Source organism: Sinohyriopsis cumingii, chromosome 7, assembly GCF_028554795.1.
Source record: "Sinohyriopsis cumingii isolate HCF-2022 chromosome 7, ASM2855479v2, whole genome shotgun sequence".
Classification (NCBI taxonomy): domain Eukaryota; kingdom Metazoa; phylum Mollusca; class Bivalvia; order Unionida; family Unionidae; genus Sinohyriopsis; species Sinohyriopsis cumingii.
The window spans coordinates 59,429,506-59,448,830 of NC_142967.1; the positions used below are offsets into that span (position 1 = coordinate 59,429,506).

A 19,325-nucleotide genomic window follows, 5' to 3' on the forward strand; every position below is an offset into this window, starting at 1 on the left:
TTGCAGATATAACATTATTAGCAACATCACCAACACCTTCATCACGAACAACGTCAATAGCTTTCAATTGATCATTCTCTTGCAATCGGCATTGCTTTTGAGGCTATCCTTCTCAATAAACTCTGAACAACATCAGGGTCCGTCTCCGTAGGTAACTTTGTATGTTGGTAATCGTGAATTTTATCACCCTGACCAATACAGGTCCACGTTGAGCATTATATATATCTTTTCTTGTCACTGATCTAATTGTATACCCTCAATCACTGTGATATCGTCAACGATTTCATCAGTGAGAGAACGATAAACATTAATATCCATGATACCTCCTGTAAATCTTTGACAAATATCAGCTGATTCATTAACGATTTCTGGGGAAATATTACCGGCTCATTTTCAGCCAGTCAGAATTTCTAATTGTTCAACATCGGCAAGGATATTATTGGGACATGGAATAATAAGACCACTCCTTCTGGTACCTGAACCAATACCACTACCAGTGGCGCCAGGGGTAGAACTTGCATCCTGCCATTCTTCTTCTTCCTCACTTGTTGTTTGGACTGGTTGCTGTGGTTGGTTTTTGTTGTCGTTGTTTTATTTGTTGTTCTTGTCGTTGTTGCAATACTGGCTGTGGTTGTAATTGTTCTTGTAATTGTGCAAGATATTATCTCAATGATGAACTCAATATATTATGTATATTTGATTTAATTATATCTGATTTAATATATATTTATTTCAATTTAATTGTGGGACCCCGAGTGGTCTAAAGCGCTGTTACGAATCACTGCCATCTCATCTGTCTGCGCCGGTTCGAGTCTCGGATTCAGCCAATGTGGGTATGTGAGAAAGCTTGCCAGTAGCTTCTCGTGGGTCGGTGGTTCTTTCCAAGGTTTTCCCGGGTTCTTCCTCCACCATTAATACTGGCCGCCATGTATAGCCTATCTTGTGCTGAAAAATGGCGTTAAACCTCACAACAACAATTTAATTGTTTGTCAGCTTTTTTTTAAAAAAAAATATTTTTCATTACATGATATTGTAATGTAAATTTATTCGCTAGAGATACTTTTTCAGAAAATAGTTTGACCTTGACTGTTAGTTTATAAACACCAAGCGTTGATCTAAATCCTGACCTTGTTTCAAAATTTGTAGCAACCTTCGTAAACAAGTTCTATTTTATTTTAAAATTAGTTATTTCCAAGGTCATGATGGGACTTTGTCTTTAAGATGTAAACAATTTTTTTTAATTTAAAATGATTGATTTTTCGTCAGGTCACACTGGATAAACATGATCTTTAATACTTGCTAATATAACATTCCAGAAGACGATCATTTGACCCCTTGCTTACGTTTTAGAAAGACCATATAACCCATGTTTTAGAGAATTAATCTCAGTAAAAGCTTGGCTGTTAAACTGTTAGTTGTATGTTGTGCTGTTTGGAGTTAGTTTGAAATTGCTTGGTTTGGAGTTATTTCAAATTACTTGGATTCAAAAGGATTAATTCCGTTATTTTTCTGGAAAATACGTGTTCATGTAATATTGTGGAACAAGCAGTTTTTAAAAAAAAATTATTCAGCTATCAGAAACCGGAATGATAATTCTTGTTTCTACAAGGAACTGTAGACTAACACTACGGATTGAAGCATATGTCATCGTCTTCCATCTTGGATTCTTCGTCGGGATTCGAACGTGAAATCAGTAGAACATTTTGGTATTAGGACTACTAAAATTGTATTGGATTATTTTAGATTTGATTCTATAAAACCGTAAGTTCATATTTTTTCATTTTTACAGAATATTTCCAGAGAAATATTGTATTTTTTCCAAAGCTTGTTGTTTTCACTCTTTCTTGTGTTACTGTTTATTCGAGCCTAAATAAGTCACATAAGAATATCTTGTATCATCGTTTCGAGCCTGATTAACCCTGTAGTGTATGCGAGATATCCATTTGTACCAATCTTCACGATTTATTTTATCATTCTAGCATCATAACTTTTCACAGTACTCAGTTAAATATCTTATGATTTTGGCGTTCCTGATATCAGTATTACTATTTTAGGTAAATTTGTCGATCAGCGCGGTTCTTTCTCTTGCTTGTTCTGGTTCTGATTCTGGGTCTGGTATACGATCTTTTATATCACCTATTTCAGCACCAGCTTGGTAAATACCCTCAAGTATCTTCTTGCATTGGTTGAGCAGCAGCTATTTTACCTGGAAGTTCTCTTAAAATCATTTTTGTTTTCTTAGTTCTTTTTGCTAATTTTCCAGTTGCTTTAGCAGTTTGCTCTAACGTGGGAAGAAGACCTTTGGTGGCCTCTGTAACTCCTTCGCTAGTCTTCTTAACCGGTTTAAATAATTGTTCTGTACCTTCTGCAAATTCCACCCGAGACTCCTGACGTGCTTGAGGTTGCTGCTTGACAGCATCACGATCAGGGATAGATTTCGTAATTGCCTCCTAATAGCTCTCGAGCTAATCTAGTTGTATGAGATTCCATTATTGACATAATAATGATTTAATTACTCACACATTACAGCAGCAAAGAAGGTGCGACCAAAAATGAGTGTCCGACGGGTAAACAAAAACACATATTAAAATTTTTAAAAACACAAACGGCAAAGATTAAGTAACAAAAATGAGCTAACCCAATTAGAGAAACTCTCGGTTTGGGTTAGAGGGATTTTTTTTCTTCTTTTTTTTGTTTTTGGTATTACGCTTATATTTTTTCATATGAGGTTTTATTTTTCATAAATGGACTTCAAAACAAGTGGTCTGCTCACCCTCTCTGCTGCTAAATGGAATGATGAAATCTGTTTCCAAATGACATGGTATTAGATAAAATGATGTATCCTAAACTGAAATTATTTAATCCAGCAAATGAAATGATGAATTTAGATTCCAAATGATTTGGCACTGAATAAAATGGTCTGAAGAACCGAATGGAACAATGCATTCAGTTTCCAAACCACGTGGTATTATATGAAGTGTGTGGAAAGTAAACGGTCTGACTGGGAACAGCCCTACTTTGTAAGGTCAAACTGCAAATCATCTAGCACAAATCCAAACATACACGGGGGTGGGTGGGTGTGGCACTGTTATCCCTGATGTATGGTGTCAGCACGCCCAAATTTATAATTTTAGAGAAGTATGTTCAGCATTCGGTTGAGATTTTTGCAGACGAAACTTGGACAGCCAAGGTGTTTCCGTTCCTATGATATAAACAAGAACTATATTTTCCAATCAGCATCAAGTGATTTGGTCCACATTAACAAATGTGCGTGTGTTCTTGAACATTTCTCCGCCTTGCACTACACGAGCTAACAATTAAGACATCAACAAACATGAACGCGATTAATATATATATATATATATATATATATATATATATATATATATATATATATATATATATATATATATATATATTACTCATGTCTGCCATTTAGTTGCTTTAGTCTTAGCAAGACTGTGATAAATGGATGTATTATTCATACCTGCCATTTAGGTGGTTAAGTCTTAGCAACAAAGACAAAACAGTGTCAAAGACCCAGTATATGAATTTGTAAACCGCTTTAAACTTTACATCAGCATATGGAAACATGTAACTGGGATAAATATTAGGCACTAATAATATTTAGACAGAAATTTAAAACTCTTATCCAGACTAGTGGTGAATAATCATCAGCATTCATTTGTATACGGAAAGATTAATAATTAGTTTACATTTGGAATTCATCAAGTAGGTTGACACTGATCCTTTGTACTAAGTAAAGGATGTTTATAAAAAATTATTCAGTACATGTCCAAGTAGTATTCTTCAAATATTACATATAGAGAACTGAGAAATTTAATGGATCAAGAAGCTGAAATGATAGGCAAGTTACTATCATACAGAAATGGGTTGTGAAATAAAAGTAAGACTAAAGTGAAACAAGTTAGTGGAATCATGTCTACGCTGGCCTCTTATCGTGGTACTACTGTCACGATACAACAATTTCATACATAAAATTCCATGGCCGCATACTTGTTACTGCAATCTACAAGGGCATTATTGATTTTAATCACCGAGTTTTAAACTTAAAGTCAATACATTCTACATACGTTACTGATATTTATAATCACATCTGCTCTCTAAATAAGACTTGGAAATCTAATATAAAACATTCAACCACATTTAAAAGAAAGTAATTTACATCAGTTTGATTTCAATTTTATTTTTGAAAGTTACTTTATATAAAGATTTTTTAAAAACTCTGATTAATATAACTATCAAAAGAAAATACTAAATCCATTGTTTTAAATATCATAACATTGAAACATACCTCTACATGTTGTCTGGATCCTGCTGAAATTATCCCTAGTATCTTGTCTGTCATCAAAACAAAGGTGTTTTCAGAGACAAAAATATTGTCTTATTTTTCTGCTCCATTTCTCCCTTCACTATCGGTTTAATAAGGATGACGTTTCGCCCTTACACAGTCGGTTAAAAAAGAACAATTTTGTCCTATCTATGTATGCTTCCATTGACCAGAGTCCTCAGGTACTATGCACTACCAGACTGGAGGTGAATATTTATCGAAAGCTTGCATACGTTGTGCTGCGTATCTCTGACCTAACTCAAGTTCTTCTATATTGGAGTTTGTGATACCCGACCATAGTTCACATCCATATAGGACCAAGGGTAGAATAATTCTTTTCCAAATTTTCAGACTTGTTAATGGGTTCATTCCTCTGTCTCTGATACCAATAAAATAAAGAGAAGTGTTTGCCTTTATCACATGCTTCTTTTATCGTGTTGGTTGGTTCTGAGTTGTATTTTAGAGGTATACCAGCATACGTCTTACTTTTGACTACCAGAATTGGAGATTGTCGAACAGAAAAGAAGGGATACCAGTCATTCTTTTGTTAGTAAACAAGATGGCGCAACTTTTATCTGCGTTATATTTTAATCTCCACCTTTTCACATAGTTAGAAATTGTATCAAGCAGCTGTTGCATTGAATGATGCGAGTAAGACATTACAGTTGTGTCATCTGCTAATAAGACGCAAGGCAGGTGGAGATCGGCAAGTTTTAGACCTCGCAAAATGTGATCTAATTCCGTGATCAAATCATGTATCATTACAAGAAAGAACCAGGCAGACAAGATATGGCCCTGTCCTATGCCCTGCTTAATATCCAAGCGTTTGGACAGCTTGCCCAAATAGAACTCGTTACTCTCTCAAATGATTCTTACATGATGCGCCTGGTCTTTCCTTTGATGCCAAGTCTGTACAACTTGTAGAATAACCCGTTGTGCCAAACTGTGTTGAAAGCTTTAGCATTATCAAGGAATGTATCATAGACAGGAGTATCTTTATCCATATAGTAGCATATAGATTCTTTAATACAGAACAATGCAGTGATACTACAGCAATTATTTCTAAAACCCTGTTGCAATGGATTTGGAAAAGAAATCTGCTTAGAAAATATAAGTAGTTTATTATATATAATTTGTCCTAGGACTTTCTGAAGCACTGGAACTATAGTTTTATCACAGTAATTATTCATATCTAATTTTTTTCTTTCCCCATCCTATAAATATTAGTATACCAAACCTTGTTTAAAGTGGCACTGGTACTTCTCGGCCTCATACACTTTTGTGAATATAATTTCAAGTAACTGTACACTGCTTGGAGTGTCAGCAAACAGTAAATGCTCAGCTTCAATACCATCGTGACCACATGCCTTATCTTTATTGAGAGAACTAATTGCACTACTGATTTCTTCTCTGGTGGGATTTTTATCAATAACTTCATCAAAGTGGAAATAGATTTCGATACTTTGTTTTCTAACCTCTGCTAAGACCATCTGGTAATGATTCTCATCGTACAGATAAGTATAGTCAGGTAGTGACAAATTGGAAAAATGATTTGCCCTTAACTCTATAATAGAGTTGTGGTCACGTACAATTTTTCTGTTTGATTCACTTTTGTGAGTGTAATCACGTTTGTCTTTTATTCCGTATAAACTTATAGAAAGTGGAAATATCGAGCTCTGCAGCCTTTTCAAGCTCACTGAGCTCTTCTCTATCAGACATTTCTTTAGCTTTCAATAGTTCTTTTGCAAACAGTTTCTTCGCTTTCTTATAGTTCATGTATGACATATATTCCCAGCCTCTTGGCCTACCATTAGAAATCCATACCCTACGTTTCATTCGCATTTCCATGTGAGACTTTTTTACATTTAGTAGTTTCAAATAGGGATTAGCATATGGGCAAAACCTCTTTATGGGAAGAAACCTAGAAGCTACGTCATGTAAAATCTTTACCGTGTCTTGAATAATAATTTCAATATCGGCATTTGTCACTAGTTCTACCTTATGCAGTTGGGCTAAAAATTCACTGTTGCTTCCTTATACCTATTTATTTGTTCTGCCGAGGCTTTCTTCCAATTTATGGAATGAATTATATGCTCATCAGCCATTGTTGTATTATGTACAAAAGGTCTGAAAAACTCAGGATGATGATGTGAAATGTTCAAAGGATGATCATCTATTATTTCGGCCTTAACCACTAAGATGAATTTACCTTTTTGCAATAGTATATGGTCTGTCAGAGATTTAGATTGCCATCAGTTGAGAAAAAAGTAAAATCAGGCCCTTCACAAATGGATTGACTGTTAACAGATACTAAATGCCTATCGCTCAGAAACTTTTCTTTGAAAAGCGCCTCTAGCGTTTGATGTTAGACAGTTTGTTTTGGAACTAAACAGTGAACTTAACTGGCCACTGAAGTCTTCAGTGAGTATGGCAATGCTTTCTTTACAGAATATATCAAACTGATCCTTCAGTTCTTTGATTGTTTTGGAGTAACTTTCAATAGGAAAATTAGTTGATGGCAAAAGTGCCCTGAATATAAAATAGTTAAGTCTATTGCTACATTTTACCTCTACCTCTAAAACTCTATTGCTGCCAATGCTCAACATGGGATTAACGCAGAGTGACTTCCTATACAGCATTGCTATTCCCCCGAACCCTGTATGCCTTAGCCTTTCTTCAAAATTTGCTGTTAGCCTATTGTCACAGCATGAGAAAGATTTAAATCTGGATGTATATTTTTTAGGAAACTGAGCTGCTCCGAGAGAAGCCAGTGCTCAGTATTAGCACTGCAATATCTACCTCATTTAGCAAGAGTACAAGTAAGGTGACCCATACATGACTCCTTTTACGTTCCATGTCATCAGACGAAATGTACGACTAGACATTGGTTGACTTAAAAAAAAGATTTTCAACACAAGTATTGCAATGACTATAAAATAATTGACCATAATATATATATATGAGACTTACTGCTCCTTTATTTAGTTTAGCAAGTGCTGCTTGGTGTCCTTATCACCATAATCGTCATACCATTCTCTTGCCCATCCAAAATTTGGCCATAAACCTTTCTCTAACACCTTCTCAAAGTCTAACTCATGTACCATGACTAAAGCAGTAAATGTGTCCTTTCCTCCTCTTACCCGCCAATGCTTTAAGATCTGAGAGTGTATTACTTCTACCCTTTTTATTTTAGCGTGTTTTTTATGCAAATTCTCATCTCTTCTCTAGTTCTGCAACTGGTATCCTTGACATTAGAACCCGATGTTCATAAGAGTTCCTCACACATTTTTGTGGTATGCAGTTTCTGTTGGTTGTGATGACATCGACTGTTTTGTTTCCTTTATCCATGTACTTCGATGAGGTGCCTGAATTGTTTGCAGATGGTTACCTTCTCTCCCTGTCATTGTTTCTTGTATGTACTCGTTCTGATTGTGGTGATAACCACATACACCATTATCTTTAATTAATGTAGGTTCTTCATTTGCAGTATTGGGTATGGTGGACAGAGTCAGCGCCACTACTTCCCTTGAGCCAGTGGATTTCAAACGACCACCTTTGTTCTTGGCTGTATATTCCGTTTGGTCTGATAAATGACTCCACCATTTGGTACAATCAAGGTCAATAGCATTTATCGCATTCGCCATATTTGCCATTTGTGCTTCAACTGAAGGTCTGCCCATACGCACTATATTAGCTAGTAATGTTTGAGTCTGTGCTGTGCATTTTATTATTACATTTTCTTTATCTTTATTACATACTTTATCTCCGAGCAACTGGTGTAGAAACAGTTGGTGAGCCTTTATACCGTCCAGCCAGTTATTCTTCTACCTGATATTCTCAAGGCCAGGTTGTCTTTGGATAACTTCTTCTCTTCCTCTTTGCATCTTTCTAATTCCGATTAGTCTAGTCGAGTTAACATCTCTACTGTGCAGTTCTTTATATATCTTGTCAAGCTCGGTTTTCAAATCATTTCTAATGTCATCTTTCGTTTGTTGAATACTGCTTTGTATAAAATGTTTTAGGTCTATTATCTTGTATAAGTTCTCTGCTACTATTGAACTGTCATTTTTATCATTTGATAGAGATGGTACTAATTCTGTTCCAAGAACTTTGTCACCTGTTCTGTTTCTGTTTAAGATCATTGTGACTGTTTGTTAGATCCTTTTCGTTTAGATGCTTGGCTCACACATGTACTTCTATCAAGCATACCCGTGCTTGGCTTCTGTCTCGACGCAAGGCTTTTCACTTCAGATAAGTTGTTAACTCCAGCTAAGAAATGGTATAGAATAAATATATCCTCAGCTAATCTCTCCTCGAGGCGCACTATCACATCTTACAGCCCTCTCAACTATACGAGTCACAGGATAATTGGCATCTTCCAATTTAGCCAGGTCGTGCAGTGAAATTCTTATCTTTTACATTCAGCACATCCAATTCCAAACACACCTTCTTAAATTCATCTGTCCAAAGTTCTAAATTTCAGATCGATTTGAAGGTATATATTTTTCTCAGTCTGAGTTGCTATCAAGTCTAAGTTTCTTCTAAGTCAGACTTTTCATCACCACTGTAACGCTCATCTGTTTCTAGCTTGTCATCCATGTCAATGTTTTACAGTGATATCCGTTTAAAGCTGCTAAATGAGTTAAAGCCTGTTATGTATTGCTCGCAATTGCACTAACGAATGGAAGCCCTCTTCTGCTAGGACAGATATGTAACAGTTGTATGTTCTGCTACCTCTCATGCATCACTTAGCTGTAACTGTTCTCACTGTTTTAAGGATACATGATACCTGATGTAACTCAGGATGTAATTCAGAATTACTGCATTGTAACGGTACCAAGGCTAATGCAGGGGACAATTTATCCCAAATTATTTAACAATCAATGAGCTTCTTCGAGCCATAATCAAGCAAAATCAACCATGGGAATGGACTTAAAGACATGAGAAACTGTTTGTAAAACTCAAACAAGATTTAGCAAGTGATGCAATAATAGTGTACATGTATTTTGATTCTAATAAAGAAACATGATTAATTGTAGAAGCAAGTCCTCTTGGTCTAGGTGCACTATTAACTCAGAATGTAAAGGTTACTGCCTATGCCAGTAGAGCACTTTCACATGTGTAAAAGCAGTATTCACAGATGAAACATGAAGCAATAACAATAGTCTGGAGCTGTGAACACTGTCATCTGTACCAGCTGTTCTGTCATATATTTAACTAATCAGTGACCGCAAGCCCCTGGAAGTCATTTTCAACAATCCAAAATCACGACCCCCTGCAAGAAATCGAGAGATGGCGATTGAGATTACAAGCATACAGTTTCAAAGTAGTTCACAAGCCATTTAAAACAAATGCAAAAGATCACATTTCACGACATCACAAGGCTGAAACTGAATGCTGTAAACATTCTGAAGTTGCAGATAAATGCTTATGTTCAATTCATATCCATTAATGCTGTACCCAAAGCTATGACCACTGAAGAACTTCAAATGGCTACTTTAGTGGACCAGGACCTTCAACATTATCAAACTGATAAAATCTGGAAACTGGAAACATACATACAAAGAAAACAAAACCTTGGAAACATTTTCAAGACTCAGACATGAGCTCACGATCATTCTACTTGCATGTCTATTTAATACTTTATGTTAGATAATTAGTAACTGTGTTGCCTTTTGTTGGATGAAAGTCAATACACTATCTTATCTTAATCAAAGTTTGCAAGGTGAGTTAAGTGTTTGTTGCCATTTATGGTTTAAAATTTAACTTTTTGGATTTCAGTGTTGGTGAAGCTTGTAGCCACATTATGCAGCAGTATTATTCAAGATGGAGGTTGCTATAAAACTGGAACTGTATCATCCCTCCCAAAGAAGTGCTGCCTGTGTGTGGAATAGATATTATCATGAGAAGGTCACAGCTGAGCCAATGAGAAACATAACTTTTAACAGACCCAAGCCTGTTGCAATGCTCAAGAGATGAAAAAAATGCATCCATATGATGAATTTGATGAGGATGCAGCATTAATGCAGCTTAAGCAAGTGTGTCCCAATGCAGGTATCCTGACCAAGGACAATTCTGATACAGATACACCTAAGATGATGAAGAAATGCCAATGATGTTGACGATAGTGAATAAGGCTGGTAACTTGTCCCTGTCAAAATTGGAAGGTATTGCCAGGAATTAATAAAAAGATTTTGTGGTAACAACCAGACAGGCAAAATCTTTAGAAAAGATGACTCACTCTCAAACAGAATGTGCACCTTGGAGACAGCAATGAGTTGGTTGAATCACAGCTACGGCAGCTCATGATATAAAGAACATGAGGGTATCAAATGATCCAAATAAGACTGGGGTAAAAATTATAAAGTATGACAATACAGATCTATCATCTACTGAAAGTGTTTCATATCGCATAAGGTTTGAAATAAGTGCAAAAAACTTAAGTATTTTTTGGATGCATCAAAGAAGTATGAAAAATTTCAAATGCGAGATAGTGGACTGTTGTTGAAACTGTTTTCTGGTTTTTGCTGCCACACCTGCTGGAATTAGAATTTGGGAAATTTTATCAGACAGTTCATTGTGATCCAGAGTTTGCCAAGACATTGTAACAAAATGCATCAAATTTTGCATATGATCATGTTTTACCAGAAATTCTTGGCAAAAAAATTAATCCAAACAAGGAAAATAATTAACACAATTTGTAAGACATTTGTCAGACTTTCTCAGATTAAATTAAAATTCAATCTGAATGTAAAAAATCCCAATAAAGTGTTATATTATTTTCTTCCAAGTACAAATTCATAAATGGATGGAATTAAAATAATACTTGTTCGATACAAAAATCTTGTATTTGTTATAGGAATAAAAGCATATAAATGTGTGGAGATTTTTTTAAAAATTGTCTGCTGCTGAAAATGTTATTTCGGTTCACACGAACTCATCTGACCATCTGATTTTGGCATTAGGTTTGTCAGAGCCCCACATATTTCTAGTTTGTCATCTGCATGTTTTATCAGAGATTGGCATAGTGTGATTTAAAATTTAGAATCTTTTTATTCATCCAATGGCTCTTTGAGGCCATCCATTTAGTACTTACACAAAAATCTGACAAAGCTTGACCCCTCCCCCTCCCTGTACACATGCATACTTTTTTACACACACCCCTACCAGTGTACATATGCTTGATGCACCCCCCCCCCAATTCTATATAATGGCTTATATTTAATCCATGCAGAAACCATAAAGGATTAATAATATTAACATGTTTAATAAAACAGATAGTCCACCGACGTTGAATGTCTGGCTGCAGCAAAGAAATAAGATGTGTAAGTTTAAACAGTTTGTCTAGTGTCCACTAAAATTCTAATGCCGACTGAACCCAGTTGAACAGGTTACGTATTAGACAAATTATTATCGAAGTTTCACACCCCACACCCCCGTTTCCTATGCGTACATACATTATTAGTAGCCCCCCACCCCATACACGAGCATATGCATTTGGGTTACTCCCCCTCCATGCGTACATACTAAATGGATGGTGCCTTTCCGCATGATTTCTAGACCTGGATAGTTGCCTTGCAAACTCAACTTCTCTTTGTGAATACTACTTCTTCCCTTTTGCAAGTGAAGGATATTATGACTCTATGGTCTTTAACTTAGTAATAGAAAAGAGCCTAAACCAACAAGTTTTGTTGTTGTTGTTGTAGGGTTTAACGCCATTTTTCAGCACATGATAGGCTATACATGGCGGCCAGTATTAATGGTGGAGGAAGAACCCGGGAAAACCTCGGAAAGAACCACCGACCCATGAGAAGCTACTGACAAGCTTTCTCACATACCCACATTGGCCGAATCCTAGACTCGAACCTACGCAGATAGAGGTGAGATGGCAGTGATCCATAACGGAGAGCGCTCTAGACCACTTGTCCACTCCGGGCCCCCAACAAGTTTTGTAAAATTCAGCATTTAATTTATTTCTCTAAAATACAAAGTGAAAATTTAAAAAGAATTTACAGTATTGCAAACTGAATCCCAAACAATGCAACAAGTTCTATCGCCATAACAATAATACAAATAATATAAATGATTCTGCCTCAAGATCTTACAACATGAATGAATAATTTCTAGATAAACAAGATTATATAAAAAAAAAACAAAGAACCAAAGGAAAAGCCAGGATGTAGGCAGGGCCGTAGAGAGTGATCACAGGCCCTGGGGTAAGAAACACCCTAGCCTATCCTAGTCCTTGTTGACAAAAAAAAATATCTTTCATAAAATTAAAAAGCGTTGTTCAGCCCAGGCCCCCTAATGGGCCTGGGGATATATCACTGGTTGCCCACCCCACCCCACCCCTGTTGGCCCTGGATGTAGGACAAAAGTTAATTTCTAGAAGAATCTGTTACTAAAATTATAAGATAGAATGTGGTAAAACATAAGGTATGTTTGGTATTTTTATGGGGGAATTTCAATATTATAACCATGACCCAGACCCTAATAAAAATGTGTACCTATAATGATAATGATCTGAATTTTAAACCCAATCTTATAAAAATATTAGCTATGTTATTACTTGTTTAATAAAATAAAAACAACTTCAGTGCCTTTAATCAGGAACATGATGAACTTGATTTTGGACAAGGTCACCAAAATACAATGAAAAATAACATCTAATGTTGGAGAAAAAAACCTAACAGATAATACAAATTAAATATGAATAACAAGGAAGAACAAGATGCCCTGTGTATGTCTAATTCCTCTGATATTAAGAATTCCCTGACTGCCAGGACAAGATTGTCATATTAAAGTTTATCATAGAATCCTGATTTTCCTGTGATTTTCTTATCTGAAACCCTTCCACCCCAGCATTTAGACAAGAAACTTACTACACAATATGGTGTAACACCAAATAAAATTTTTTGAGTATTATGGTGCTTATAGTTGGACTAAGTTTTGGCACATGCGTTTAGGTTTGATGGTCTTTTATGAATATTTCACTGCAGTCAATAATCACCCTGTACTGTTTGTATATTCGCCTGAATGATTTAGGCATGTTCTTTTATCCTGTTCCTTTCGATGGCCATTTAATGAGGAAACACAATTTCCTTGCCATTAAAGGAACACAATGTGAAAGAATTTTTGATACCATAGTTGGACAAATACCAAATCATATTGCAAGGTCTTTGCAGGTCAAGTTAAGCCCAAGTTTCATCATTACTAAAGATAACTGGTCTCCTGGGCCCAGAATGATGGGAGCCCCATCAAAGAACACATTGTACAGTCACCAGAGTTTTTATTTGAATGTCTACTTTCTTTGTTCCTGTTTTAAGTTACTGTTTTGATTCAGAAGCCAATGACATAGATACTGTGACAGGTATAAGTGTAATTATTGCTATTATAAGTGGCAAAAAAGCATCATTGGGCATATAAAGTGTAATCTATATATTACATGCCAGAATTACAGCACATAAGAAAAAGATAAATTTACTTTTACTTAGCTGGTTCTGCAGCTGGTCCAAATTTTTGTCAGAAATTTGCAAAATCCATATGGATCAGAACCAAAATACAAACACAAAATATACTGAAAAATTGTTTATCTTCAACACTCACTTTGACTAGTCTACATTTCTAACTTGCACTAAATGATTGTGAACTAGAATTCTGCAATAAGCATGATCATATGCTCAAACTGCTGTATTACATTCCTCTCATATTCTTTCAAAGTTTCTAATGCGGTGTTGATTTTTCCTTTAACAGTTGATACTATTCTTGGAGATTTGCATGCTTCAGATTCTCCAACTTCTCTTCAACTGGATCTGGCAATGGATCTGTTCTTTAAAAATTAAAAGAAAAAAGTTATTTTGACATTGTCAGTAATTGATGTCAATGTATATATCCAATGTAATTTATTTAGTCATCAAACTGAATGTTAGTTTTCATCTTACAAAACAGCAACTGACTGACCATTTTCATAGTATAATCCAAAACAAAACACAACATGAAAATCAAGGTTTTCAGTATGTACATACCTATTTGTTGAAATTTAGGCAGGTAAGACCCTAGGTCAAAAAGGGCATTGGCAACTATATCTCTGTCATCACCTCAGGTTTTCATTCCCACTTGCAATGGGGGCTATGGCCAACCTACGTCTTGAAATCCTTTCATAACAACTCACTTGTTGTGGTTAGTCCTACAATTTAAGGAGCATCACCCAATATTTAAGCTTTTTTGAGGGTGGGGGTGGGTGATGGCGCCAAAACAAAATATCAAGTGATTGACGGACTATTGTTGTGTGATTCTATGCACCGATGTAAAATAAAAAATACTGGGCAAATAAAAGAGTCTGAGTGGTCAGGTTCAGCAGAAGGTTTGCCTATAAGAAAGGAATTTAATCAGCTATAAAAATGTTATTAGTGTATACATTTTTTATATTCTCTAATTTCTGAATGTATGGTAGGTTCCATGATATGGTGGGTTCTTTGGTATCTTGGTATTTGGATTTTCAGCATTTTTTTTTGCATACAGCCATCTATCGTTTACTTATATATACTCTGTCTCACCACTTTATTTTGGAAAATGTTGGGATTGCTGACGATTACATTATTTGAAACATACACCCATAATTATATAACTGTTTCCAAATAATGGTCGCACCTCCATGTTCTCGAACCGAATCTATAAAGAATATCTTCTTAAAATCACCATCATTGTAACAAGCAGTTAACCAGTTTGTCGTCTGATAATGTCCAATGATTTTATACAAGAATTAGATCACATGATTACCGTATTTGTCAGGAAATGAAAGATCGAACCTATGGTAGCAAATAAGAGTCAACAGGTGAAATATGGTCTGTTATTGTTTCCTGGTGGCATTCGCAAAACTTTGTTGTACACGAGTTATTACTTTTCACTGCAACACTGGGAGTTGTTTGAACAGTCTGAGGTCTACATGTACTTTCATGCTTATGTTGGCGGCCCATTCTCAACGGCGATCCCGGCGCTACTCTCCCCGTCCCATGTGGTTACAGATGCATTTTATTTTTCTTTCTCTCTGATACGTTCCTGTTGGACAGCACAGGTGGCAGAATGATTGCCATAGAAGTCGCATCCATTTTTTGCTTTACACTTTGTGCAACAAGTTCCCAACATTAGGACAAGTATATGCCATCGTATAAGTAATTTTGTTCTGGTTTTTCCTTTCTTTCTTTCGCTATTACCACGATATCAGCGTGACACCACTCGCTTTACCTGGGATCTACATGGCGTATGTTTATCAATCGTTTCCCGCAGTCATCTGAGATAAACTGGAAATAAAATGCATTTTAAAATAGAACTATATATATATATATATATATATATACTCAAAGAAGAACAATGCCACATTAAATAAAGATGACAAAAACAACTAAAAAAATATGGACAGATTAACGTTTACACACTGAAATGCATTACAACTTATAAAGAATTATCTTTATTCCCACTTCCAACGGTAAATAACTACACACAGACGATCGTGGTCTAAAACCTGTCACCATCTTTACCTTCGCTTGCAGTCCTTTGGAAATCTATAAAAGTTCACCCCAAATCCCTTCTCAAATCCTGTTTGTACACGCGGGTGCACTACAGCTATCAGGTATGGCGTTATTATATATTATTTACAATTACGATGACTATTAAAAAAAAAAAAAATTTTTTATTTTTTTTTTTGGCCAACCATCACAGGGCGAATGATCGTGCACCTCTGCTAGTGACGTCACTAGTAAGCCTCCGCAAACACCAACATTTGTCTTTCTTGCTGTGTCCTGGGCCCCAAACACTAGGTCACGAGTTTGAAACTCTCGGCAGCATTCAAGTTTTTCCCTCTTTTATATGTTGAAAATTTCCTTTAAACTCGCTCATCCCAATTTGTTTATTTTGTAATTTTTACTTTTTATTTTTAATTTTATGTCGAAACTTTCTTTATCACTCTTGTCCTAGGAGGGACGATTAGTTTACTTTTTATGATAATTAGCATCCCTGCAAAGATCACAGCAATAAATGTAGTGAAAGTTATGATAACGACAACACATTGTAATCGCAGCTCAAAATCAAAAAGTTGCCTAATGTTAATTTGGTTTTGGGTGGATTATTGCATTATGTAATCATATTTTTCCAGTTCAAATGAGCTGATCACTGTAAATGTTTGTAGGAATAAGTAGATTTTAATACTGCTAAATATTTTATATTACCCCTTAAAATCGCTAGCATTTCTTTTACAAAAAGTGATGCAGAAGAAAATTATCACTGACGGTTCAAACTGATCCGCTGCAGAGATCATTTGGTCAACACCTAATTGGCCAAATTATAATGATTAATTTTACGTCTGTGATAATACAATGTTCTTTTTCTTAATTTGGTAGTAAATTGCAAAGAATGTTATAATTTATGTTGTAATTAATTGCAGAAATCGGTTAAATTTTGGCAAGGTAACGTTTTGACTCACGAGGAGTACGTTTAGACACGGGTACGTTTCGGCGTTCATATGTACGTTTTGACTCGAGTACTAAACTGGGTTTAAAAAAAAAAAAAACGAGTGTCAGATCGATGACAAATAACAGGGAAGCACGAGTTTGTTTTGAATAGGCGCTGTTTTCGTTGTGACATATTGACAACGTCCTTCATTTGGACTTTGATAACACGTTTAGGTCGACCTCGTCCAAAACTGCCACGTAATTGAAGTACTTTTTTGGGCGTGTAAATAATGACATTCCAAAGAATGTGGATGTACGAGGATCCTAATAAAGTGAATAACTGCCATCTAAAGGCATGCGTAATCGTTCATCACTGAAATATTCGTTTTTGAAGGCCTTCATGACCAGTATCACATTTTCACTTCAACCTCCACCACAAAACTTCTTAGGTACGAACAGCTTCATCTATACAGGGCCGATAAAGGGGGGGGGGGGGGGCGTACGGGGACCCGGGCCGAACAACACTTTTTAATTTTATAAAAGAATTTTTTTGTTTCAACAAGAGCTAGGAGAGGCCACTGGGTCTCGTATAATTGCTTAGAATTTACCTGTCGTACTTGTACTATATAATAACTATATAGTAGTTATTATATAGTATATGTATGACAGATAAATTGTAAGCAACGATATGAGCCCCTGTGGGAGAGGCCCGGGTGTTTCCTACACCAAAGCCCATGTTCGCTCTCTACGACCCTGCAACTATTCGTATTTTAATGAAATGATACTGTCTTGAAACACATTTATTCCCAGACAATAGCTCCTTAGTTGAACAAACTTGATACGCTCAATGGACGCCGCAGTGTATTTTGTTCACTATTTATACATTCTTCACAGTTGTCGCGACGTGCACATCTCAGCTCCAGCGATTTACTATCCAATTTTTAATATTATTTCTACGCGGATAGCGTGGCGGACACGTATGCATGTTAAGAGTCTAAGAAAATAGTGCCAAACACTTTGGTCCTTTACCTTGCAGTGTTGCCTTGCTAAGGTCAATCTCATGCATGTCTTGATTGCAATTTCAATCAGTTCATTTTCTTTGTTAGAAACGTTCACGTGTGTTTTTGAAAAACGAATAATTTCCGTTGATCATTGGAGCAGTTCCGGTGTTAAATCTTAGTTTCGTTTTTGAAAATACACCGGAACTTGTCAAGTTAGATTATTTACAGCGTCGTGAAGGAGAGTTTCTAGGTTGGAGCTTACAACAAATAACACGGCGAGGTACACTGAGCATAACAACCAGAGTTCAACTGAGATGCCATTTTCTGGTAAAGAATTTATTTCCGAATACAAATAATTTCTTTAAAGTACCAAAGGATAAAGCTGATAGCATCTGATCCGAGAATTTTTTTAATTATTACTCAGAAAACTCTACAAGAAATAGTCTTCGCAATCGTCCGATCGTAGGAAAGATTTAGAAGGAGAAATTGTATCTGTCAGTGTTTATGGTTTCAGCACTCCTTTGTATGATATATTTGATGATAGGTTGCTGGCTGCTTGTTATAAATGACGTATATTAATTACCTCGTCATCAAAACTATGTACAAGAAAGATTGAGATTTTAAAAATACATACATAGGTACTAGCCAGTTGCCGAACGTGTTGTATACACCTGGCGATTGTGCCGTATTTGATACAGCCGACACAAAAGAATAATTGCTGTTGCTTATTGGAGCATTTCCTTTTTAAAATCTTCAAGTTTCGGTTTTGAAAACACACCGGAACCTATGAAGATCGATTATTTATAGTGTCGTGAAGGATAGTTTCTAAGTTGGAGCTAACAACAAATAACATGGCGAGGTACACTGAGCATAGCAACAGAATTCAACTGAGATGTAATTTGCTGGTGATTAATTTATTTTGAATAGGATAATTTCTTTAAAATACTAATGGATGAATATGTTAGCATCTGAGAAGTTTTGTAATTATCACTCAGGAAGCTTTCAATAAATTGTCTTCTCGGTCGCCAGAGATTATTAGGAGAATTGGTTTTTGCCACTATCTATGGTTTCAGCAATCCTATGTATATATTCGATGACAGGTTGCTGGGTGCTTGTTAAAAAGTGACGTATATTACATAATCAGTAAAACTGTTTGCCAAAAAAAAAAAGGTTGAGCGATTTTGGAAAGATGCATGTAGATACTATTCCCTAGAAACCAGTTACCGAAAGTTTTGTATATACCATGCGATTGTGCCGTACTTGACGCAACGAGACGCAAACTTTTTATGGTCTTTGTTCATCTGCGATGAACTCCGAATATTAAAAAGCACAAAAGACTCTAAAGGAAAACAAGCATTCAGCGTAAAATATGTTAAATAATATATTTCACTGGTTTACCACTGCGGATCATTCGACCAACATATCTAAATAAAGCTGATTTTGGAGCTACATGCTGCCGAGAATGTTACAAATGTGTTTGCTAAGAAATGTAGCAAGCTTTGTATTTTCTTTTGACATTGGCATTAT

At 35.8% G+C, this 19,325-nt stretch overlaps 1 protein-coding gene, 1 long non-coding RNA gene and 1 pseudogene across 3 annotated transcripts in view; 2 read left to right on the forward strand and 1 right to left on the reverse strand.

Moving 5' to 3' along the window:
- The first annotated feature begins 4,322 nt into the window (after positions 1–4,322).
- Positions 4,323–11,300, forward strand: LOC149795342 (uncharacterized; annotated as a pseudogene). Its single transcript, XR_016422312.1, has 2 exons — positions 4,323–7,968; positions 10,133–11,300. The product of XR_016422312.1 is annotated as an uncharacterized LOC149795342 (transcript).
- Positions 11,301–14,711: 3,411 nt separating this feature from the next.
- LOC149795343 (uncharacterized) lies at positions 14,712–17,951 on the reverse strand. The gene is made up of 2 exons (XR_016422314.1): positions 17,827–17,951; positions 14,712–15,651 (listed from the first exon to the last, which is right to left on the reverse strand). It is a non-coding gene; the product is annotated as an uncharacterized LOC149795343 (long non-coding RNA).
- Positions 17,952–17,977: 26 nt separating this feature from the next.
- LOC149795344 (uncharacterized) overlaps positions 17,978–19,325 on the forward strand; it is a 188,925-nt gene continuing 187,577 nt past the window's right edge. The window contains exon 1 of the mRNA XM_089965113.1: positions 17,978–18,125. The gene's annotated coding sequence lies outside the window, so the exon portion shown is untranslated. The remainder of the gene's footprint in view (positions 18,126–19,325) is intronic.